At 36.2% G+C, this 26,208-nt stretch overlaps 1 pseudogene; it reads left to right on the top strand.

Annotated features, from left to right (window-relative positions):
• The first annotated feature begins 596 nt into the window (after positions 1 to 596).
• LOC113324535 lies at positions 597 to 26,208 on the top strand (annotated as a pseudogene).

The following is a 26,208-nucleotide window of genomic DNA, read 5'->3' as shown; positions in this document are numbered from 1 at the left end:
ACGCTGGCCTCTGAAACATACCGTTTGGTTCATTGAATTTAACGTTGTTGATATATTTCCATGTTTACAAATAAACTACATTATATGCTTGCCAAAATAAATTCTAATATTAAGCACACCTTGTAATTTATCCTCAGCAACAAATATGACGTGAGGATAGCTATTGTTGGAAGCTGTGCAGTAATTGTGTTAGGATCAGACCTGCCGTGTCTCAAACCATTTACGGTAGGTTAACCGTTAATGGGCTGCGTATCACACGTACGATACTCACACTGGACGCGCATTCTTGCATCTTTCAATCTATTTTCCGTATAATTAAACAGGCGCACATTGGATGATTGGATAGAAATTATTGATTAGCCGTAACTTAAATCACCATTAGCAAACATAAAACCGTCATTTATTATGAAGATTTTGGCACTGATAAATCAATTATACCATATAAATAAATATACACTAATGTTTTGAAAATTCAATCTTTCATCATTAGATTGACAAATCTTGCTCTAAAGGGAAGATCTTCACATTTAATAACGACCAGAAGAATATTTAATCCCCTCAGTTTAATAATTTCTCTCATTCCATTTTGTTCAAAAATGATGCAAACTCTGTCCTTGATCCTTTCCTTGGCCCTGTTTGCAACATGTATTCTAATATTCATCATCCTGAAGTGGGAGAAAAAGAATCTCCCACCAAGTCCTCCTTCAAACCCAATTCTGGGCCATCTGCATCTCTTGAAGTTACCGCTCTATCGAACCCTTGCCACCATTTCGAACAAATATGGTCCGATTATGTACCTTTGTTTTGGTACTAAACCCGTTATAGTCGTGTCATCACCATCTATGGTCGAGGAATGCTTCAGCAAGAACGATGTAATCTTTGCGAACCCACGTCTTTTGATAGGTAAGCACTTGGGTTATGAATATACTCAACTAATTTGGGCTCCGTATGGTCCTCATTGCGTAACCTAAGATGAATATCCGCACTTGAAATTTTCTCATCCAGCCGACTCAAAATGTTATACAGCATTCGAGCCGATGAAGTTCGGTCAATGTTGTTACGGCTCAGTAGCGCCAGCTTTGATCAGATAATGAATATGAATTCTGTGCTTAATGAGTTAACGGTTAATATCATGATGAGAATGACGGCTGGGAAGAGGTATTATGGTAATATAGATCAGGAAGAGGAATCAGAATTGAGTCAAGAGGCAAAACGATTTAGAGAGTAATGGCAACTGCAAGATGAAACTTAGCTTATATAAAGACAACTCTCTTTATTGATGTTTAGAAAATCTCTCAAAACTAAACACAAGCTCTAATCTTGCTCATATGATCAACTACAACTTTGGTGATCATATATATATAGAACTATGACTTCCTTTTCCTAGTCTTATTACCTTATTACATGTCTTTCCTTTTCTTAGAACTAGATGACTTCTAATTCCTTTAGGATTACATCAATTTCCTAATCTTGTCCTAACCAGCTTGTTAGTGACTTCTATGTTGAAGTTTAACCAACATTCTCCTCGTTAAGCTTCAACCTTACCCGTGACATATCTTGTACTCCAATCAGTTGTCTCATTTCTTCAAACTTGATCCGAGCTAATGCCTTTGTCAATATATCTGCTTTCTGCTCAGTTCCCGGTATGTGTTCTACGTTAATGACCTCCTTCTCGATGCATTCTCGTATGAAATGATACCTTTTGTGAATGTGTTTAGTCTTACCATGAAACACTGGATTTTTGGTGAGTGCAATTGCAGACTTATTATCAATCTTGATGAGAACTTTTTCAGGTTCTTTTCCTTTGATTTCACCCAACAGTTCTTGAAGCCATATTGATTGTTTAGCTGCTTCTGTTGCGGCCATGAACTCAGCTTCACAGGATGAGAGGGCTACAGTGTCTTGCTTCTGTGAACACCATGTAATAGGTGCTTCTCCTAGATAAAATATATGACCAGTTATAATTTTTTCATCATCTTGGTCAATATTATGACTGTTGTCACTATACCCAACAATTCCTTTTGATCCTTCTCGACCATACTTCAATCCATAGCTGATTGTTCCTCTTAGATATCTCAATATATGCTTTATTACATCACCATGAGACTTGCGTGGACTCTGCATATAACGGCTTGCTACTCCCACAGAGAAAGCCAAATCTGGTCTTGTGTGTAATAAGTATCTAAGGCATCCAACATTTCTTCTATAACTTGTTGGATCAATCTCAGGCTCCTCTTGTGCTTTTGAAATTTTCAGTCCAAATTCCATTGGAATTCTTGTTGGATTACAAGTTTCAAGTCCTGCTTCTTTCAGAATTCTCCTTGCATAAGCTTCTTGTTTAATCTGAATCCCATCTACTCCTTGATGGACTTCTATGCCAAGGTAATAAGTGAGTTTTCCGAGGTCTGACATCTCAAACTTTGATGACATTTCTCTCTTGAACTCATTAATCACCTTAAGGGAGTTTCCAGTCAAAAATAGATCATCTACATAGACTGCAATCACAAGAAGCGTTCCCTTTTCTTCTCTTCTGTATACTGATGTTTCTTTAGAGCACTTAACAAATCTGATTTCTCTTAAGATTTGATATAACTTTGTATTCCAGGCTCGAGGAGCTTGTCTTAGACCATATAGAGCTTTTGATAACTTATAAACCTTATGCTCTTGTCCTTTTACTTCAAAACCTTCTGGTTGTTCAACATACACATCTTCTCGCAATTCACCATGTAAGAATGATGTCTTAACGTCTAAGTGGTGAATTTCCCATGAGTTTGATGTTGCTTCTGCTATTAAGAGACGAATTGTCTCTAGTCTAGCAACTGGTGCGAAAACTTCATCAAAGTCTATGCCTGATTCTTGAACGTATCCCTTAGCTACAAGTCTTGCCTTATATTTGTTGACAGTACCATCGGCATTCCGTTTTATTTTGAAAATCCACTTAAGACCAATCACTTTTACCCCACCTGGCTTATCAACCAGAAACCAAGTCTTGTTTCTGTTGATTGAAATAATTTCTTCTCTACATGCTTGTGGCCATTTAGTCGAGACCTTTGCTTCCTGAAAATTCCTTGGTTCATCATTAACAGAAAGTAGCATAATCTCACATTCTTCTGCAGCTTGAAGAACATAATCCTCCAGCATATGTGGCTTCTGTATCTGTCTTGTTGATTTTCGCAGTGGAATGGGTTGAGTTATTTCATCGATCTCTTCTTCTTCTTCTTCTATTTCTTCGTTATTCTCAGTGTTTTCATTATTCTCTTCTTCTTCTTGATTAACATCATTGTTTCCATTGGTATTGATGATTATGGGTCCTTCGCTTTCATCAATTACTTGACCTTATCTCATGTGAAACATTCCTGGGTCCCTACTTGGTCCATCATTAGTTTCTTTCCAGTTCCAGTTTGTTTTTTCATCGAATACCACATCTCGACTCACTATTACTCTTTTCGTTGTTGGATTGAGTAATCTGTAAGCTTTGAATCTGTCAAATGCTTCACTCTTTTCTTTCATAAGAATAGACCACATATATCTTGAGAAGTCATCTATAATAACAAATATGTATTTGTTATTTGCAAGGGTTTGTGGTGTAATAGGACCACATAAATCAGCATGAAGAAGCTCTAATGGCTTTGAGTCTCTGAATGTTGTTGCTTTTAGGAAACCTTGACGAGTTTGTTTCCCAACTAAACATGATTCACATATTTTTGCTTCATCATTTATCTGTGGTAGTCCTCGAACCATCTTGTTCTGAGACATTGCCTTTAAGGTTCTGAAACTTATGTGTCCTAACCTTGCGTGCCACTTCCATGTCTGATCTTCCAGTCTCATATTCAGACACAATGGCCTTCCAATCATGAGACTTATCTTGTAGAGTCTATTCTGTGAGCGTGAGACTCTGACTAAAATTCTTCCACTTGGGTCATGAACTGTTAGATAATCTTGTCGCATTCTAACATCACATCCAACTTCTGTAGCTTGTCCTAAACTTAGAATGTTGCTTTGTAAGTTTGGGATGAAGTAGATGTTTGTGACAAGATTTTGTTCTCCGGTCTTGCTCTGAAATGGAATTGATCTTTTCCCTTCAATTTATACAGAAGATCCATCCCCAAACTTCACTTGTCCTTTGATTTTCTCATTGAGTTCAGAAAAGTAGTGTCTCTTACCAGTCATGTGATTGCTGGCTCCATTATCTAAATACCAGATTCCTTCTTCTCCATCCTTTGATTCGTAGTTCTTTGGTATTAGTTTCCCTTCGTTTAAGAATACAACTTTTTGCATGAAAATAGTTGTATCTGCTTCCCTTGTTTCATTCTTGTTTGCTTCTTCCATCTTTTGTATTCTTTCAGGGCATACAGAGGAGAAGTGTCCTGGTTTATCACATCTGTAACAAATAATGTTTGATCTATCCTTCTTTTCTTTCCCTTGGTTTTGATCATTCTTACTTGTTGTTCTATCTTGTGAGTGTGAGTTAAACCTTCCTCCCCTTCCTCGGCCTCTGTTTACTCTACCACCTCTTCCACGACCTCTTCCTGTTGTCGCAGAGTTTTGTTGGTAAGAGTTTGTGTACAAGAGTTTTCCTTGAGTTTCTCCATTGTTTTATTCATCAAGGATTCTCTCTTCATATGCTTTCAATCTTCCAATTATATCTTCATAGCTAGTCTTCTTTAAATCTAAGACTTGTTCGAGAGAGGCTATGATATGAATATACTTGGATCTTGGTAAACTATTGAGAAACTTCTTTACCAGTTTATCTTCATCAATGAATTGTCCAAGTGACGCAGCTTTTGAGGATATCTCTGATAGCTTTCCTGCAAAGCTATCAATAGTATCAGTGTCTTTCATCTTCACTCTTTCAAATTCAGACATTAAGGTTTGCATACGGGCTTCTTTAACTCGATCAGCTCCGAGATTACGTGCCTTTATTGCATCCCAAATTTTCTTTGAAGTTTCCTGTTCACCAACTTGTAGAACAAGACATTCTGGTATTGCTTGAAAGAGTAATCCAATGGCAACATTGTTTTTGTCTGGGTCCAATGTACCAGGATCAATTGTTTCCCAAATTTTGTAGATTTTCATCAGTACCTTCATTCTCATGGCCCATACTGTGTAGTTTGTGGCGTTGAGGATTGAAACTTGTATTGATGGTGGTGTGAACTGTTTTGCACCCAACTTGGTGGTTTCGTTTTCCATGGCTCTAGAAACAAGCTTTGATACCAATTAATGGCAACTGCAAGATGAAACTTAGATTATATAAAGACAACTCTCTTTATTGATGTTTAGAAAATCTCTCAAAACTAAACACAAGATCTAATCTTGCTCATATGATCAACCACAACTTTGGTGATCATATATATATAGAACTATGACTTCCTTTTCCTAGTCCTATTACCTTATTACATGTCTTTCCTTTTCTTAGAAGTAGATGACTTCTAATTCCCTTAGGATTACATCAATTTCCTAATCTTGTCCTAACCAGCTTGTTAGTGACTTCTGTGTAGAAGTTTAACCAACAGAGAGATATTAAAGAGGCGTTGGCTTTGAGTAGAGCTGCAAGTTTGGGAGATTACTTTGTTATTTTGAAATGGATTGGGTTTTATAACAAAGTGGAGAAGCAGATGGTGAGATTGAAGGAAAGAGGAGACGACTTCATGCAGGAATTAATTGAGCAACGCAGACGAATATTATCAAAGAGTACTGATGATGCTGATAAAGTAGTCAGTAGAGAGGAAATGACCATGATTGATGTTTTGCTGTCGCTTCAACGCAAAGATCCAGATTGCTATTTTGATCATATGATTCGAGGTATTATTGGGGTATATATCTCAATTCTCATTCTCAATGTTTTTTTCTTTGTCCTATATATTATATTATTATATATATATATACTAGGATATGATCCATGCTGTAACGACTCGGGTTATTGGGTACGGCGGTAATTATTTTTTTCATTTAAGTATTGTTATTTCGCCGACATATCGAGTTTGCTCTTAATTGGGAATCAATAATTTTCATCTGATTGGTTAACCGTGTACCCATTCGAATCCTTAGTTATAATATCAATATCATTAATCAAGTCAATAGCGATGAAGACTGATGAATTGCCTAATTGCCTTATTAATATCACTCAAATTGCCTTATTGCTACCCATAATTATTTTTGACTGATATGATCCTAACCATTACAACCATTAAACATAATATTTTATTTTTTTCCAACAAAGTTTCCATACGGAAGCTTAATAGCAGCCGATGATGTTTATTCGCTCAAATGAAAGTGATAATTTCCCTTTTTTTTCCTTACCCACTCAATTTCCCTTGCCCCACCTACCCGTCGGCCTTGGCATTGAGCTGAATTCCCTTTTCATTCCTTTTCCATTCTCTTGTAGTAATTTCTCCATAAAATATAGCACGTAATCCAGAATCTGTTCTTCCATTGGATCTTTTATCACATATTGTGTTGTAAACGTGTGTCTGAGATCGTCGCATATATCCAATCCAAATTTTGCCCAAAGAATTTCTGGTTTCAACGCACTACAATGAGTGAGTATGATACTAAAAAGTTTCCGCAGCTGGCATCCAGTCTTCATCATCGCGGCCTCTTTTAGGCATTTCTCCCATTATCTGGAAATCATCATGCATACTTGCACGGTTTTGTTGGTACTAAATGTTATTTGGCTTGCCATTAGTGTGTTCTGCATGTTTTAAACAAAATAACAGGATTACTAAGACATTTTTTCTATTGGTAAATCCGACTAAATATAATAATTTTTATAAGCCTAAAGCAAGGTAGAGTAAAATACCTGGTGTTAGGGCAAGAGACGTAGGGATGAGCAACTTAATCGTGGTCATCGAATATAACAGGTCGAATATATTTTGAAAAGAATGTGATCGGAATGGAAACTCCTCGCTGGTTTTATATAGACCAAAGTTTGGGTATCATAAATCAATGGATATCTTATATATATATATATATATATACATATATAAGGTAAGAATGATGTCTAGGAGAAACTTTCGGTTCGTATATGAATACTTTTTGCTTCCAAATATATTGTTTATTTGTAAACGTTATCATAATCCACGGGATTTTTTATAACGGTTGTAGCATTGAAATCGATAGTAATTTGCAAGTGGTAACCGATATGATAACAGGGGATCATCCTTAAAACAAATGATCCCGAAACATTGATAGACATCCACATTCTTTCTCGAATCAGTTAACCTTCTCTAATCTCTATGGACGGCTTACGTGCAGTTCACTTTAAGTATGGTCATTGATTATTTTTGTTTGTAACGAAATTTCTTGATAGTTTAATGTAAAAAAAATCAAGGTGCATGCGGCTCTTGCTATGGTATAAAGGAGAAGCTACATTTTTTTAACATACTGTTATTAGATGAAAAAAATCAGTTGCACCGCATACAAAGTATATATCGTTTGTGGTGTGTCAACTTAGAACGATATCCATAAAGATTGTGTTGCTTTATAAAGGGCAATACCTCTATATTTCTTTCCATTACCTTAAAGATTCATATACTAAACATTCTTTCTAATATGCATCATCTTATAAAAAACATATTGTTATTATTAAAATTGAATGGGAAGCAACCAACAGATTATTGCTTCAAAAACAAAAAGGGGGAAAACAAAACATGCACGCCACATAATATTTTGTTAAATGCAGCTTTGATTTGTTGATTTTTGAATCATCAGCATACAGTTAGCAAACTCGTTGTAGCCAATTAATGTTTAGTTTTCTTCTCCATCACTTGAATCTTGATACGTGCCGATGCTAGTTTTGTAGCCAAAAATTTTAACTTAGATATCATCAATTTGAACTTATTATTATTTGAAAATTTGATGATGTATGCTTCCTCCGTTTTTGGAAAAGAGATACTTTCTCTTTTTCAATTTGACAGAAACGGAGGGAGTATAATTTTTAGGCTATATATCGTATTTGTGTATAATTTTGTGGGTTATCTAGATTAATTATAAAGGTCCAATTTTTTAGCGTAAACACGAACTTCTTTTATACAAAAGCTTGATATTAAGCTTCTTTTATACAAAAGCCTGATATTAAAGCCTGATATGTTCGCATCTTCGTATCAACCGTGATTAACTAGACCAAAAATGAAAAATGTATATTAGTTAAAGATTACGCATTTCTTACCATCCAAGGTGTTTGCCTTTGTGGAGTGGTTTTGACAAATAAGTTTAAACATTTCTTACCACCCGAGGTATTTGCCTGTGGGGTGCTTTTGGCAAATAAGTTTGTGATGGTAATCAAAACTATTATGTGTAATTTTGAAAAATAAATTGGTTTCAACTGGAGGTTCACAATTGTGATTCTTCCTCTCACTTACTTTGTTTAGAAGGAAATCAGGAAGATCAATTGTGATTCTTCCTCTCAACTAATCGGAATGTTCATTCGATAAATTAGTAAATTGTAAATTATTTGTTTTTCTGTAAAATCAAAAATACCTGTAATAAATTATGTAGTGTATCTTGAACTAAATTCAGGGAATGAAAATTTTAGAATCAGTATTACTAGAAACTATATCATATCACTAACAAAAGAAGAAAAAAAGAATTATAATAGAAACATTGGCCAAGTTAATAAGGTCACGCTAAGAGGCCACAACATCAGCTCAATCCCCGGGCCTTTACGGCACGGGTCATATACTAGATCTCACTTGAGGTGAAGACAGGTAACCGAACGCTCAGTTCGTTTAGCTGGTAAAAAGTTTCAGGTTGCGGAAGTTATTGATTCAAAACTATATGAATAAGTGTTTCTAAGGAAAAGAGTTTACAAATGCGTTATTGGTGATATTGTCATTGTCCTTTCTCTTTATTTCATAGTAATTCTATTTAGCTGTATTTTTCGGTATCTTTGGTTTCACCATTCATGAGTTGTTGCTAACCTTTAATTGTGATTTAATCATGTCTGTCACAAGTGTATTACCAGTTGAGTTGTTAACCCTCAACATGTTTGTTTGTAACTTTGCGGTCTGTGGTAGTGTGATATGTGTAGATGGTGTTATTATTTGTCTGACCTTCATATTTCTTTTGATTGTGTTAGTTTTGGGTACTTTGTGTGAAACTGGGTTTTATGAGTTTCAGCTGGATTTGCTTATAGATATGTAAAATAACATTTGGAAGTGATTGGTTGTGCACTGCGCGCAGGGTTAAGAAATAACCCGGAAAGGTTGTTTACACCGCTAGCAAGAGGTATCAACTCCTGAACCATCTTAGAAGTTCAGTTTTGTTTTCATTCTTAAAGGGGTTTTCCGGCCAGAGTTTGTCATTTATAAGAGTTACCTTGGTATTCTGAAAACCTTTTCCTTCTTTATTGTGTTTATCAGCTACATCTGTTAATTTATCGATTGATTGTGGAGCTTATGCATGGACATTGCTCCCCGTTATCTAGAGATCTCAATTTGCACGATTGTTCCTCAACTGCAAGGGAGGAGCAACCGGATTGCTTTTCATCTCTTGATATTTGTTGTTTTGGCAGTGCTATGAATGTAAACCTTATATGGTTTGACCTCACAATGGTTGCTTCGTAGGTTCAACAATGTGGAGTCTCTTTCAGTAACCGAATTAGTATCGAAATTTAAGAAATATGTGTCAATTCCGATTGTTCTACATAATTATGCATCAGTGGTGGTGAATTTGGTTGCTTCATAGGTTCAATAGTGTGGTCTCTTTAAGTATTCAAACTGGTCCTACAGTTTTAAAAAAATGGTGTTTACCAGACAGAACAGCATAATTTTGCACCAAAATACTTATCTATATGTCTGTGCATTTGGTCGAAAATGTGTTTTGCGGTTATAAAATTCGGTCTTTAGCCTAAAATCAACAGGAAAAATCGCACAGAAGAACTTAATGTCTCCGTCGTTTCATTTCAATGCCATTCAATGGGAACAATCCAATTGCTAAACGTAGACATTCTTTGGTTGCGATATATCCTTACTTAAAAATGAATTTCGCTATAACTGAGCGAATTCGTGCATGTTGCATTTAGTAATCCTAATTTAAAGAGATTTAGTAATGTCAGCAAGGTAAGAGTGATTATGGCCTTAGAGTGTCCGAAAAAATGATCGCAGAGGAGTTTGAAAAAACTTTCAGTCAATGAAAAATAAGGTACCGACAAAACTTAGATACGTAGTTTGAAGTACTAATTTATGGTTTATGCTCATAACTTATTTTTGTTTTTCAGTTCCAGAAATCAGTAATTCTATTATATGTATCAGAGGATGAATTCTGTTAATAAAAAATGAAAATGCAAAGTTGATATGGGTGTATCACTTGCTGAGGTTAATGCAGACCATCATTCAGGTTTCATTTTAGTTTTTTTGTGGTTACTAATGCAGTCTCTCCGGACGCGGATAAGGAAACAGGTGCTGATAATACTGTACGCCTTTTTCCAGTTTTGCGCATACACCGGCTAAAATTTACCAAGTCACCTTCTTGCTTCAGTTTTTGTCAAGTTTCGTAATCTTTTATTTTGTACATATTTTATTCGTGTAACGAGTTTTCATAGTAAACAAGAAAATGAAGCTTAAGTTTTTACAGTGTAGATAATAGCAGGGACGGATTTATGAGAGGGCTAACCGGGGTTTTAGTCCCGGTAGTCTTTCCGGTCCACAAGCCTAATTTTTCCCATTTTAGCCAAATTTTTGATTAATCATGTGTATTAGTCCGGGTCTAAAATGAAAAATCGGTCATCCTGAATCCGTCCCTGGATAATAGTGGTCGACAACTGCTTCTGTCTGTGAGCATATGCATCCAGAAGCATAAGCGGCGTAGATGAAAAGCATATACAGATCTCCACAAAAAGGTTCCAATTTCAGAACTTTTATCTCTCAAATAACGTTTCTGGATTTACTAAGCTTTGAAAATGTCAGACTTAATGAGTTTTTCAGAATCCTTTTTCTGTTTCTATTGAGGCTGCCGATGACAACCCACAAGAGGAGAATTTAAAGACCAACCATTGGAAAAGAAAGACACCTCGTATGGTAGGGGCAAGAGCGCAAACAAAGAGAGCAACATAAATGGAGTGTTTATTTCTCATTGTGGGACTAAAGTTGTGCTATTAGAGCATACTCATGTGAGTGTTTGTTTGCATGCCCATAATTCTTGAACTATTATGGTGATTTCTTTTTATGTACCATAATTGTTGTGAACCAATCCAGATCAACTATTCAAGCAATAAACTGTATGCTTTTGGTTTCAAAACGAATTTGTTCGCACTGTTGTTATACCTGACAGTAACACCAGATGCGGCAATAAATGGGGATGTATATAAGAAACCCCACACACATGGTAAATGGGTAACCATAGTGACTTGATTACGAAAACTTAAATCAATTGGCTCCGTCCAGTTCGTCAACTGGAGATCGCCATGACAATTGTCATATGTTGTTGGCCTATGGATGCTATTGTTCCGGTGAAAGTATATATAGGCAACATCACTGCCATATTGACTATTCCCGAAACTACTAGACACTTAAGGCACAGGCGCGGGTATGTGGAAGAAGGGTAGAAGTGGTTATCCCTTTCGATTTCTAATATAAATTAGATAACGGTGCTATTAATGGAAAAACTGAAACTAGGAGATTATTGGGTTATGGGAATGTAGGAACAGTGGACCCATTTGGGAATCTATGTGCCCGTCCTGAACAACCATAAACTAGTATTTATACGATACGTTAAAGGAATACTTTTTTTGCTTAAAATGTGGCAGATGGATACCATTTTCGTACTTTTGTATCGACAGCCATGTATTTTTCGTACTTCGGGAAAATATTATTTGATACAAGTGCATGTCAACTAGAGCAATACTTTGTTGTTGGTTCTTAATTAATCTTCTTCTTCACACGTGATGCACAACGTTGAAATATCTGTACGAAAAGCGATGACATTATATGGTGAATTAAATTATTACAACAACATAAAAATATTTGTATCTTACCACCGTTACCAGTGTTTGGGATACTCCTCTAGACGGATGGGACGAATCCGGGTGATTAACAGCATGGGATAAACTTGACCGTCAATTACTCCAAACACTTAAATGAATAAAAGAGGGCCGGATTTCCGATAAGGTTTTCCGCAAGACTAATACAGTAGTGACTCGGACGGAATGCAGGATTGTAACAAAGGGAGCAATTCATTTTATATCACATAGATCAAAAGATGTGCAAATTGGCATGAAATGAATGTTGTACTAACAAATTCTGCTTCATGGCACACATGATTTTTGAACAATTTTAGGTTGACCGAGATAAGCACCTGGGCTTCTCCCGTGGTGATAGAGGTGGGCCTGTATTAGAGATTTGCAAACATATATCATATGTGAAAACTACAGGGAAACCCATTTTCCTAGATCTTTCCACTGTGAAACCCACGCTCCCAAAACTAAAGGTGCGCACCCATTTTTTGGAAGAAAATTATTCTCAGACCCATAACTTAAAAATTCAGTTGTCGTTCTTTTTTCTTCTTCATCATCTTCAATTCTTTTTAACTCAGATAAGGAAATCGAAGAATTTAGACAACGAAGATTCGAGGGAGAGTTTGCTACTATGATTTTGGTTGAATCAAAGAAGAAACTGAGATTGGGGTTTTTTCAATCAGATGGAAGGTTGCTGTTCAAGAAGAGGAAAGGGGATCTGTGAGATTTTGAAATCAAAGCAGATGAGAAGAAATTGCTGATTTTGAATTGCGAAAAATGGGTTGTAGTTTGTGTGTTGATTGGAAAGAAAGAGGAATTCGAAGGTGGGTCTGTGATGTTGAGAAGATTTAAGAACTTGGGTTTATCTTTGATTCCAAGATGGCAACAGATGGTCTCGAAATTGTGATGTGAGTTCAACATAGGAAGATGCAGAAATTGGTTGGTTAATTCAGAAGTTTGACAGTGGTTCCGTCGTCGTATGTGAAGGTATCAATAGAAGGTTTAAGAGATGGAAGTTTTGGCCGATGGAGATAAGGAAGAAAACGAGTTGATGCCATCGATTTGGGTGAGTAATGGAGGAGGTTAAGACAAGGAATGTGAAGCGGATAAGAAAATGAAGATGTGTTTTTATCGAATTTGGCTTCACAACAAGGATTGATAGTGAACAGTTTCATAAGTTATATCAGCCAGGGAAGAGAGGCAAGTTGTTGTTGTTGTTAATTTCAGTGAATAAAGTGCATTTTGATGAATGTCTGAGGTTTATGTGAATGTTTAGGACAGTGGGTTTGTCTCTAATCCACATTTTCTGGTAAGAAATTGATTCTGGTAGTTTCCAAGATGCATCCATTACACAATCCGTCACCAACTCAAAACTGCACACAAGGTGCTTGGATAAATGCCTGAATGACCGGCCAGTTCTTGTTGCCACCTTTTAACTATAGAGTGGTGAGTCTTGGCACAGGTTTTGGAGAGGATTTAAAGTGGTGTCTGAGTCCGTTTAGAAGATTACCAGTTGAGCTGGATTCAAGAAAAAGTTGCTTATGAATACATGAGTATTTGGCTCTGGTATTTGACGAGAAAACAAGGAAGAAAGGTGGGTCAGTTTGCCATATTTTCTTGACCCTGTAAAAAAGGTTTGCTGCCGGTTTCAATGGATTCATTAGTTGTTTTTCAAGGGGCAGTGGAAAATAGTTGTTGTGGATGCTTTTGTTTTGTTGTTTTTTTTCAGAATTATTATGGTACTTTATAGTTTTAGTCGTTTTTGAGAGGTGTTGGTGTTGTTGGTTGGGAAGCCACATATGTATTTGGTCATATTGGTGTTGATGTTTGGTCATAATGGTTGATTAATTTGTTATGCAGCTATGACAATGGTTGCATAACTTGTTATGCATCTACAAAAGTTGTTGCATAACTTGTTATGCAGTCCAGAAAACAGTTGCATAACACGTTATGCGGCTACTTTTTTCTTAGTATTGAAACCAACAAAAAATAAGGTTGCATAACTTGTCATGCACCTACAATAATATCTACATAACATGTTATGCAGTCGTGAAAATAGATGCATAACCTGTTATGCATCCGAAAATATGACTGCATAATGCATTATGCATCGATAAAATTGTTGCACAATCTTTTATGCATCGAGAAAATAAATGCATAATCTTATATGCATCCGTAAATATGGATGCATACTGCATTATGCATCAATTTTTTTATGTACGCACTAAAATCAACCAAAACAATGCATAACTTTGTTATCCAAATGCATAATTTGTTATGCAGTGGAGAAAATGGTTGCATAATTCGTTATGCATCTGCAGAATGTGTTATGCATCTTTTTTGGTGGCTGTGTAATGTATTGTGAATACATGAAAGAAGATGATGGTGTAAATACATGATTTTGACCAAGAGCCCCCGAATAACTGAAAGATAATGGTTTGCGTGGGAGTTAATGAAACATGAAAGAAGATGATGATGTGGTTATGACTGCATAACATGTCATTCATTCGAGAAACTGTCTGCATAACATGTTATGCATTCGTGAAAATGGATGCATAACCTGTTATGCATCTACAAAATTTGTTACATAACTTATTATGCAGTCCAGAAAACCTGCATAACTTGTTATGCGTCCGAAAATATGGCTACATAATGCATTATGCATCGAGAAAATAGATGCACAACCTGATATGCATCCGTAAATATGGATGCATACTGCATTATGCATCAATTTTTTATATGTACGGCTAAAATCAACCAAAAAATGGTAATATAACTTGTCATAGATGCATAATTTTGTCATCCAAATGCATAATTTGTTATGCAGTGGAGAAAATGGTTGCATAATTCGTTATGCGTCTGCAGAATGTGTTATGCATCGTTTTTGGTGACTGCATAATTGTTAAGTATCAAGTTTTCAAAAAATTTCCCTAAAATGAGGATCACCTCCGATTTTTTCATTTAAAACAAAAAATTTGATATTCTTGTTTGTACTCGTTGCGAAGCTCTTTTAAAAAGATTTCCAACGATATAAAGTTTGTAAAATTCTAAGGCGCTGATTTTTAGATATGTTATGTCCAAGTTGCGCTGCCAATTATACCCTTGAAAAATTAGGTTGCGTAACGAGTTATGCCTGAAAAGATAGTATGCATAACCAGTTATGTATTAATTCATATAATAATTTCATATAATTATGGGTGTCACGGTATACAAAATTAATTGTGGGCATGAGAATGAAAATATTTTTTTTTTGGGTCTCCCCCTAATTTCCCCATATCATATTCATGTAACTGTAAGCCATGATGTGCATGTAAAGAGAATGTCTCCATGATGCGAATATATATTCTTTTCTTATGTTTTCTTTTGCAGAGGCTTCAGCAAGAATTGATTTGTAGAGATTTGTTGCCAAATCAGCTATTGTCTGTCAGTACGTTTTGTCAACATATCATTATCGAATTACACTGCATGAAATTAGCTATTTATATGCAGTGATACGACATGCTGGAGAGATTTTTAATGCAGATAGAAAAGGATTCATACGTGCTATAGAGATTGAACAAAACCTAAAGCCCGGGTCATATTCTAGCTAACTGTATTAATTACTCTATTCCATCTCTAGGTACGTCCTGAGATTACTACTTCATATGTGCTCATCAAGTATGACCACAATCATCTCTTGCATCGAGCTACCGAGCCAGATGATATGAGAGGCCAGAAGGTCGCAATCATCTCCCAATTAGATGATATGAGCGACAATGTGCTGGACCGGCAATACTGCAACTCATTGCGGCTGCCTACGTGCCTTTCCCTACTCTAAAGGGATCAAGCACAGACCGTAGTTAATCGAGAAAGGACAAGCAATAAAACGAATCATCAATGCTTTTCCAAATATGACGGCTCGATGCTAGTTTTGGAGATTGTTTATGTTGGAAATTTAGGGTATGGAATGGAAATATCAATGCTTGAAGTCGCGTAATCGCTTTCCTTAAAACATTATTTTCTCCCACTCGTTAAGAGTTTGTTGCAGGATCGAATGCAAACCGTTTCCGGGATACAATCAAGCCTTTGCGTGACCGGCGATCAACAACAATGGAAGAATCACCCTTGAACTCTACTGTTATTTTCTACTCGTTTAGGTAAGAGGGAGAAGAAATAGAATTCTTGTGGAGTTTCCAGTTTACTTGAACCCTTATATAGATTATCAAGAGATACAGACATGTCTCTTTGGAAACTATGCGAAAAGGCGTCAATTGGAATACCCATTTATTATATGGACATGTCTCTTAGGCTGTTAGGCATTAGGTCACACTTCTTATGGACACGTCTCTTCAAGTCCAAAATTGAAATTTCCATATAACCACTTATGCCTCTTCAAACCAAAAACAGTAACATACTTTTTATTCCCCTCTACCTCTTGCAGGTTACATAACTAACCAAATACATATTTAATCTAACCCTAATTGAATATTGATCAGATATTCAACAATCCCCCACTAGATTAAATATACATGTCAAACGAGTAATGTGATGATTCTATGCATACAAAAATTTCCAACAATCTTATAACGCGTAATCGCTTTCCTTAAAACGTTATTTGCTCCCACTCGCTAAGAGTTTGTTGTGGGATCGAATGCAAACTGCTTCCCAGGATACAATCAAGCCTTTGTGTGACCGACGATCAACAACAATCGACGAATCACCCTTGAACTCTACTGGTATTTTCTACTCGTTTAGGGAAGAGGGAGAAGAGTTAGAATTCTTGTGGATTTTCCAGTTTACTTGAACCCTTATATAGATTACCAAGAGATACAGACATGTCTCTTTGGAAACTATGCGAAAAGGCGTCAATTGGAATACCCAGTTACTGTATGGACATATCTCTTAGGTTGTTAGGCATTAGGTCACACTTCTTATGGACACGTCTCTTCAAGTCCAAAATTGAAATTTCCATATAACCACTTGTGCCTCTTCAAACCAAAAAAATCAACATACTGTTTATTACCCTCTATCTCTTGCAGGTTACATAACTAACCAAATATATATTTAATCTAACCCTAATTGAATATTGATCAGATATTCAACAATCCCCCACTAGATTAAATATACAAGTCAAACGAGTAAGTGATGATTCTATGCATACACAAAGGTGTCACGAAGATTAAAATTTCAAGAATAATTGAGGACGGGCTTAACTCTCAAGAATAATTATCAACTTACTTATTGGTTTATTTATTTATTTTTCATTGGTCAAAACTAAGGTTTGAAAAACGACTCACCACAAGGTTTGAAACTAAGGCATTTGTCAACCTTAGGCATTTTTCAGCTTCTTCATAAATTTTATGAGATCCATGGGTGTAAATTGGGCCCGGACAGACCACCCGGCCCTAATTAGTCGTCAACACTTTAAAACCCTATCTCAAAGCAAAGACGGTAAACAAATGGTAAAATATAGTTTCCTTTTTAATCGTGGAGGATTTGCTCGGTCAATTTTGATTTTATTAACTAATTGAGTTTAGTGAAAACTACTACCACACCCATTTTTCAGATTTTTTACACTAAGAAACCCACACCCAGAAAAGTTCAGGCGCGCACCCATTTCTATAAGAAAATTTCTCCCAGACCCATAATTTATAAAATTCAGTTTTTCATTTTTTCAATGCCAAATTCTTTTATTCTGCTGCTCGATAGTTTTCACTTCGGAAATCCCTGCAGATTAAAATCGCTGACGGATGATTCAACAAAGGTTGTTCTTCATGATTTCATCGAGATTTTTCAGTTGAGGATGATGAAGAAGCAGAAAAGAGAAGACGTCATCAATTTTCCCCTCGTATTTGACCTAATATTCTTCTTTCTGAATCTATCTATTTGCAGCTGCTATATGATTCCATGAAAGAAGATGTCATCAACTTTCACCGTTGCCGCCTAATAGTTCTCTGTTGATCATGATTTAAAGGTTCAACTTAAATTTAAGGTTCAATTTGATCTGCATGGGTCAAATTATTGGTTTAATTTTGATATATTTTATTCAAATATAAGATGTTGTAATTAGAGAGTTAATAACTCACAATTACAAATAAAAATTTGTGTAAAATAAGAATATATCGGTGATAAAATCCGAAACTTCTGGAATCAATACTATTAAAAATAATACAAAAAGGATTTTTTTATAGCGGCCCAGGTCATATCCTAGGTCTGAGTGAATGTTGATCTGCACATGCATCAGAGTGATTTCCCATACCAAATCAAAGATGGATTCCACATGACTAAGCTGCTGGACTACGAAAAGTTGACCAAATAGAAAAGTAGGCCTTGCAGCATATGCTATTTCCTTATCCTGATTTTTCTTAAACATCACCACAAACAAATTTTGAATCCCATTACCTCTAATAAAAGGCTTAGCTAACTTAAAATCTGGAGAATTGACAGCCCATGCCTTATTGAGTTGGTGTTTGACTGAAGTCTTATGGTAGTTCTTACTGTCATCACAGAGGAGGGCAGCAAACCTAAAGGGGAACTCCTCAACAGCTTCATCTAAATCAAGTACTCTCACTTGATCAGCAGGCATTGCCAATTTACTAAGCTGACCCATTATACTAGACTGGCTCAAAAGCTTTCTAAGGAACCAGATCAAAAGAAGATACAAGTAAATGAAACAGATAGTAGAGAATGTGTGTTGGATGAAAAACCGAATAATACAATGTTGCATATTTATACCAGTTATGGGGAGTCCAGAGGATTGGAGCATGCATATGAAAAGACAGGACATTGAATTAGGAGTGAAAAACCAATTCAAATAAAATTAATACACTTTGCTTCAAACCATCAATCTCAGAGAATTAACCAGACATAGTAGAGTAATTGAGTAGCATGCATATAGGCTTTCATCAATGCTTATAGGCTTAGCATGCATAGTAGAGTAATTGATACGCTATCTCTAGGTACGTCCTGCTTTTTCTTTTCAGTAGCACTTCCTGTTTTTTTTTCAAATCTTTTTTCTTTGAGATTCTACTAAAATATGCGCAGGTTAGCTTTATTTGCAGCGGATCTGAATTTATAACTCATGAGATGGCGTGCATTCCCCAAGGGAATTAGTCAGGTATGGATGGAGATGTCCATAGTCTTAACCTGCCCAAGGGGATTAGTCAGGTCTAAGAGGCCTGGATACCCTGGATAATTAAAAGAAAAAAAGAAAAAATCTATAGGGTGTGATTCAAGTTCCGTGTATAACTTTGCTGACTGATACCAGGGAAAGTCGATGGCTTCCAACACTTCTATGTACTAATTATCATAAGGTTGACCTCTTTTTGTTATATTTCTTAAAATAAATTATTTTGTTTTCCTCTATTAGCTTGTGAAATTTTTTGATGATCCTGGGTGGTGAAAGTTGCAGTGCAAAGTATTATACACGTTTAAGCTGCATCTTGTGCTTACATGGTGAGTTGTTCTACTCTGCAAATATCTATTACTGCAGCATTAGGTTTGACAATTATGTAGTGATGCGTCATGGAGCTGGTCCTTTAACTTGTTCCTCAGGCGTGAAGAGTGAAGCAGAGGACACATTGTCTTCTCAAATCGGAAGTTTATCCGTGAAACATGTAGATGAAAGGCTCCGATTGGGTTGTTACTTCTGCAATGACGTTGTTGCTCCAATTGATGTAACATTCTTTATACAAAATTTTCATATGTTGTTTTCACTGTAGTGGTAATTATTCTTACAATTTATTTTGTTTTTTGTTCTGTGTTCAGTCAACTGCAAACCGCACTTTGGACCAGCAATACACTGTTACACGTCCCTTTCAAAATGTGTTTGCCGGTTCGAAGCTTGTCAATGTGTCTCTGACTTGGTGTGTATTTCGTGCCATGTTCTCTTAACATCTCTTTTTGACTTTAATTGTTTGTTTGTTTAAAGTGTTTGGCCTGATCTCTGCTTATGTTTTCAGGTGTTGATTGACTACCAAGTGCTTTCTTGTTTCCATCAACTTCTGACTCAAAATTACAGTAAGAACATTAAGAGAGAAACCTGTTGAGCCATTTCAAATATCACTGCCAGAAATGTTGATCAGATACAGGTCAAGTCACTGTGTTACTCATGTATCTAGTTTAACCCGTTTGGTATTTTCAAGATATATCCGTTATGCATATATCAACGCCAAATGCTTTTATGGTTACTTGTTAATTTATACTACTATATATAACAGAAATTTCTTTCATGAAAATGTTCTGCAATGGTCTTTTAGTTGATTCAGGTGCAGAATTCTGCGATCGAATTTTTTTTACCTGTAAAAAGTTTTGCAACGTATATAAATGTTGCGCAAATTAGTGTAATATGTTTCCTAAATTAATGTAGCCGTTGCACAAATTTAAGAATCCGTTGCTCAAATTGCAAAATAAAGCGTCGCTAGACCGGTTGAGCAACGTTTATATACGCTGCACAAATTAATTTGCCCAACGGATTTTGGCGTTGCACAAAAATTTGCTACGCTATATCCGTTGGTTAAATTCATTGCAACGGTATATCCGTCCCAAATCGGCTGTTTAGGTGTAGTGTTGGCTAGTGTCTGTAGCGACTTATTACAGTGTGGTGTTCAAACTGGACTAGGTCCCGGGGTTTTTCTGCATTTGCGGTTTCCTCGTTAAAATTCTGGTGTCTGTGTTATTTCTTTTCCGCATTATATTTTGTTATATAATTGAAACATCACAGGTTCTGCGTTAAGATCAATCAATTAGAATATCCAACCTTTGGTTGTTGATTTGCGTTGATTGACACTTGAACATTGGTCTTTGGTACCGTTCAAGTTTACTCCTCTTATATTCAATCGGGCTCGAAGATTTCTATTTGCTGATTGCGGATTGAATTAAGAGTTAGAGATATTAAACTCTTTGATATACTTTTATCTAGATTGAGTCTGACTGTCTAGTTGATTCTCTAGAAAGTACATTGGAGTAAGTCCTCTCAGATTGTCAAACAAATTGTTGGGTGTGGTTGTTAGACCCCCGCATTTTCACAGGTAACCGAACTCCTTTTTAATGGAGGTTTTTCAAAGTTCGGTTATATTTTTCCAGATAACGTTGCCGAACTAATAGCATATAGTAGACAAAAAATAGTTTGATTTAGTCTAGTATACTGTCAGGGTTGCCGAACATAGGGTTCGGTTTAGTCGTGTGAACTAAATTTGCTGTCGAACTTCTAAGGAGAAAATTTTTCATCAAATTTCGGTAAGCTCGTAAAAACATTTTAGTGAATAGATAACCGAACTCTTAGTTCGGTAAGGCCGATAAAAAATTTACATTGACGAACTTCTAAGTGTTTCTTGTTTGTGGTTGTCATTGATGTTGTGTTATTTTTCGTAGGTTGAATGTGATCCAATACCAATGAAAATTCAACATTCCCCAGTTGATATTTTGTACGAGGACACATCCCATCACTACATGAATGACTTGGTATTCAATGATCCGGCGGAGGCAAAGTGTTGGGCTAGACAACATGCACAAAAAGACATGTGTGTATTAGTTTTGAATGAGAATGAAACAAAAACTCGCTTTGAAATGGTTTGTGAGAGAAGCGGTGATCCCCAACAAAAGCTACAAGAGGAAGGGTTATGTTTATAAGAGAAAGACAAATAGGAATAACAAAACTTTCTCAAAGAAGATTAATTTCCCATTCAAGCTATCATTTAATCATAACAAAGATTTGGATGGATGGGTTATCTTCCGGGTTATGGAAGGTCGTCATAACCACCCTCGTCCGGAGCATCTTGAAGGACATTTCATGGCGGCAAAGCTAACTCCTCAAAAAATGGACAAGGTAGCAAAATTGAGGAGAATGGGTATTTCACCAGTTCAAATGCTCCAAGTACTAAAGGAATATAACAAGGATAACCACTCATCTTTGTCCTCCATTTACAATGCAATTGAGACGATTAAGAGGAAGGAATGGAAAGATAGACAAGTGATACAACAATTATTTTTCTTGGCCAAAGAGAAAGACTACGCGGTTCAAAAAGATGTGGATTCGGATGGAGAGATAACACAACTCTTCATTGAGCAATACATTAGGTATCAAAGTCGTCTTCATGGGGGCCATCCGATCACAAGGGATTATTGGATGAGCATGTTGATATGTGGACACTTAATCGCCGAGGCATTTAATTGTGTTGTTCATTATTTATCAAAATATACTAGTTTCACATTCACCCCAAAAACAACGGTATGTGTCGAGCAACTCAAATGAGGGAGATGTGTGATTGCATTGATTGACAACAACCACTTTATAGGCCTCCGGTTAGAACCCGATTATCCATTGCCTCCGATCTCCGGAACCTCTTATTGGCCTTCATTTAACCCCGATATAATGTTGGGTTGGTGTATTATCTATGAGCATAACATGGAGATGTGGAAAGGTTTGAAGAAGTCGGACGAAATTGTACATGAAAGTCAAATTGCACTTGAGGATGATTAAATGACACTTGAAATGGTACTAAGTATGCTTATGAATCATATACTATGTTTTTTGAAGTGTGGTATTAATTATTGGGTTAATTTTAGTATTTTATTGAGTTGACAGATAATAGTTCGGTTAGAATCAGATTACAGGATTTTGCCGAACTTTATTTTTGGGGCCAACAAGTGTTTTTTCAGTACAGTTCGGCAACCTGAAAAAAATCACCAGGTAACCGAACGCTCTGTTCGTTTAGCTGGTAAAAAGTTTCAGGTTGCCGAAGTTATTGATTCAAAACGATATGAATAAGTGTTTCTAAGGAAATTCTTTTTTCAACTTAAATTTAGGGTTTCATTTACGGTTCAACTTAAATCATGATCATATACTAGGGTGTGATCCGTGCCGTGACGCCCCGGGTTTTTAGTATTGTTTATCTTTTTTTTTGGGTTTTTTACTTTATTGATTCTTGTCTACAATTGCCAAATCTATGAATGAGTGGTTCCTACCAATTGAATTCCTAATAATTGTATGGTTTTATTGTAGATTTCAAATTGTTGTGTTCAGAACATCATCGGATTACTAAACATCTTAGATGATTCAATTTTGTTTGTTATAATTGTCTTCTTACGCGTATTAGATTGTTCTGCATTGCATCTTGGGTATAAGTCCTTATAGCTATACCCATCACTCAAATAAGTCCCACCTAATATATATTTTCATATATAGTTCAACAATTTAACATATACCACGAACTGAATTTATTCCAATTTTGTGCAGTGTATACCCAATCAGTATTTCCAAATGGGATCCCATATTGTCAACAGCCCTTCCAAAAGTTCTGCAAACACTTACAAAACTTTCTCCCATATTGGTGAAGCCGAGGAAGGCACAAAATAGATGACTCGCGTTCGAATCTCAAGAAAGTGGAATGAACTAGATTTCATGGGGACCAGCGAGGTCACCATAATGGACGTCTTCATGCTTGATGACAATGTAAGTATTTGAAGTAGTCTATGATATGTCGCCTATGTGCTATGAATATTCACTCATTAAACAAAATTGGAACCGCTAACTATATTATTTGAACCAGGAGGATGAATTACATGGTGTGGTCCCAAAAAAAACTCATATGGAAGTTTGATCCATTGCTGCGCGTTGGTGGGATATATTCCCTGAAAAAATTCGCCATTCTAGATGATAAAAAGATATTCCGCCCATCACATAATGAACACCTCCTTTTTTTCAACTGGGATACCGAGGTATTAATTATTGGGTTAACTTGTATTGAGGAATAGCAGCGGAAGTTCCGCCCAGACATTTGACCTCGGTATCCCAGTTGAAGAAAAGGCGGTGTTCATTGTGTGCTGGGCGGAATATCTTTTTTTCATCCAGAATGACGAACTTTTTCAAGGAATATATCCCACCAACGCGCAGCAATGGATCAAACTTCCATATGAGTTTTTTTGGGACCACACCATGTAATTCATCCCCCTGGTTCAAATAATATAGTTAGCGGCTCCAATTTTGTTTAATGACTGAATATTCATAGCACATAGGCGACATATCATAGACTATTTCAGATACTTACATTCATAGGTTTGGCAATTGTAGACAGGAATCAATAAAGTAAAAAACCCAAAAAAATAAAAATAAAAAAATAAATAGAATTGATTGACCTAATATTTTTTGAACACAACAAACGAATACCCTGATGATTTTCTGAACACAGCAACGCGACGGAAACATGGTGTGATGATGAACTCGTCTAGGGTTTATGTAGGGATGTTGCTGCATGTAACGGATGAAGAAATTATTAGTGGGTCTTTAAAGAAAATCGTTTTTGTTTCCTTAAATCAGATGAGCTAGGTAAGAAGAGAAGATTAGGTGAGGATTTTGAAATTTAAGAGGGAGGAGATTTTTTGCATAAATTAGATTAGGTGAGGATTTTGAAACCGTGGAGAGAAGAACCCTATTTCTGGAAAATTTGACGATGATATTATTGGAATGATATTATTGCAAATTTTGAAAACGTGGAGAGATTTAAGCGATTCTAGATTTGTTGCATAAATTACGCTGATATTATTGGAATGATAATGATGGAGAGAAGAACCCTATTTCTGGTAACTGGAGTCAATGTGATTAAATAACAGATTATGTAAGTAACGTAAGAAAACTTGTGGGGATTTGTTGCATAAATTACGCTGATATGAGCGGTTGGATGCGAGCGCATAAATTTGTTGCATAAATTACATTCATAGATTTGGCAATTGTAGACAGGAATCAATAAAGTAAAATACCCAAAAAAAAATAAAAAAAATAAATAGAATTGACTGACCTAATATTTTTTGAACACAACAAACGAACACCCTGATGATTTTCTGAACACAAAAACACGACGGAAACATGGTGTGATGATGAACTCGTCTAGAGTTTATGTAGGGATGTTGCTGCATGTAACGGATGAAGAAATTATTAGTGGGTCTTTAAAGAAAATCGTTTTTGTTTCCTTAAATCAGAGGAGCTAGGTAAGAAGAGAAGATTAGGTGAGGATTTTTAAATTTAAGAGGGAGGAAATTTGTTGCATAAATTAGATTAGGTGAGGATTTTGAAACCATGGAGAGAAGAATCCTATTTCTGGCAAATTTGACGCTGATATTATTGGAATGATGTTATTGCAAATTTTGAAACCGTGGAGAGATTTAAGCGATTCTAGATTTGTTGCATAAATTACACTGATATTATTGGAATGATAATGATGGAGAGAAGAACCCTATTTCTGGTAACTGGAGTCAATGTGATTAAATAACAGATTATGTAAGTAACGTAAGAAGACTTGTGGGGATTTGTTGCATAAATTAAGCTGATATGAGCGGTTGGATGCGAGCGCAAAACACGGGTTGATCCTGAACCACGATTTGTCTCTCCACTCTGAGTGAAAATGAGAGCAAATGCCAGCCATCGATCATAAAGAAAACCCTTTTGAAGCCCGTCGGATTGGCAAAAACACATTTATTTTTTTAAGAATGTAATATATATACATGATGATTAGTAGATATGTATATATATCTAATAACCTCTCTGGCAGAGATTCAGCAAGACGGGAACACTAAATAAGATTACCTCAAACTAAATGGCGATCGTTTTTACAATATTTATTTATTATTTTGCTTACAAGTGTATGTACGTATCTTCATAGGTATTGATATCTGCAGGAACGGACACCACAGCAGGAACAATGGAATGGGCTCTATCCCTATTACTAAACCATCCACAAGTTCTCAAAAAGGCCAAAGCAGAAATCGACATCACCGTGGGGCGGCATCATCTAGTCGATGAAACCGACCTCAACAATCTCCCATATTTACATGCCATCATCCTCGAGACACTGCGAATGTATCCAGCTGGTTCACTATTAACACCTCACTAGTCGTCAGATGATTGCACCGTTGGAGGTTACAACATTGCTAGTGGTACAATGCTCTTTGTGAACGTATGGGCCATACAAAATGATCCGAAAACATGGGAGTAACCAAACAAGTTCAAACCAGAAAGGTTTTTATTTACTCAAGGAGTAAGACATGGGTATAAGTTGATGCCATTTGGAGCAGGAAGGAGGGCTTGTCCTGGTGATGCCTTGGCTATGCGTGTGATTGGGTCAGCTTTAGGGTCTCTAATTCAAAGTTTAGAGTGGGAACGGGTTCATACAGATGAATTGGTGGACATGACCGAGGGTACTGGACTCACCTTGAATAAGGCACATCCTTTGGAAGCTAAATGTAGGCCTCGACCGGACATGTTGCATCTCATTTCTCAGTCTTAA

This window comes from Papaver somniferum, chromosome 11, assembly GCF_003573695.1.
Source record: "Papaver somniferum cultivar HN1 chromosome 11, ASM357369v1, whole genome shotgun sequence".
Taxonomy (NCBI): Eukaryota; Viridiplantae; Streptophyta; class Magnoliopsida; order Ranunculales; family Papaveraceae; genus Papaver; species Papaver somniferum.
Note: the sequence above shows the minus strand (reverse complement) of the source record. Positions and strands in the feature narration are given on the sequence as shown.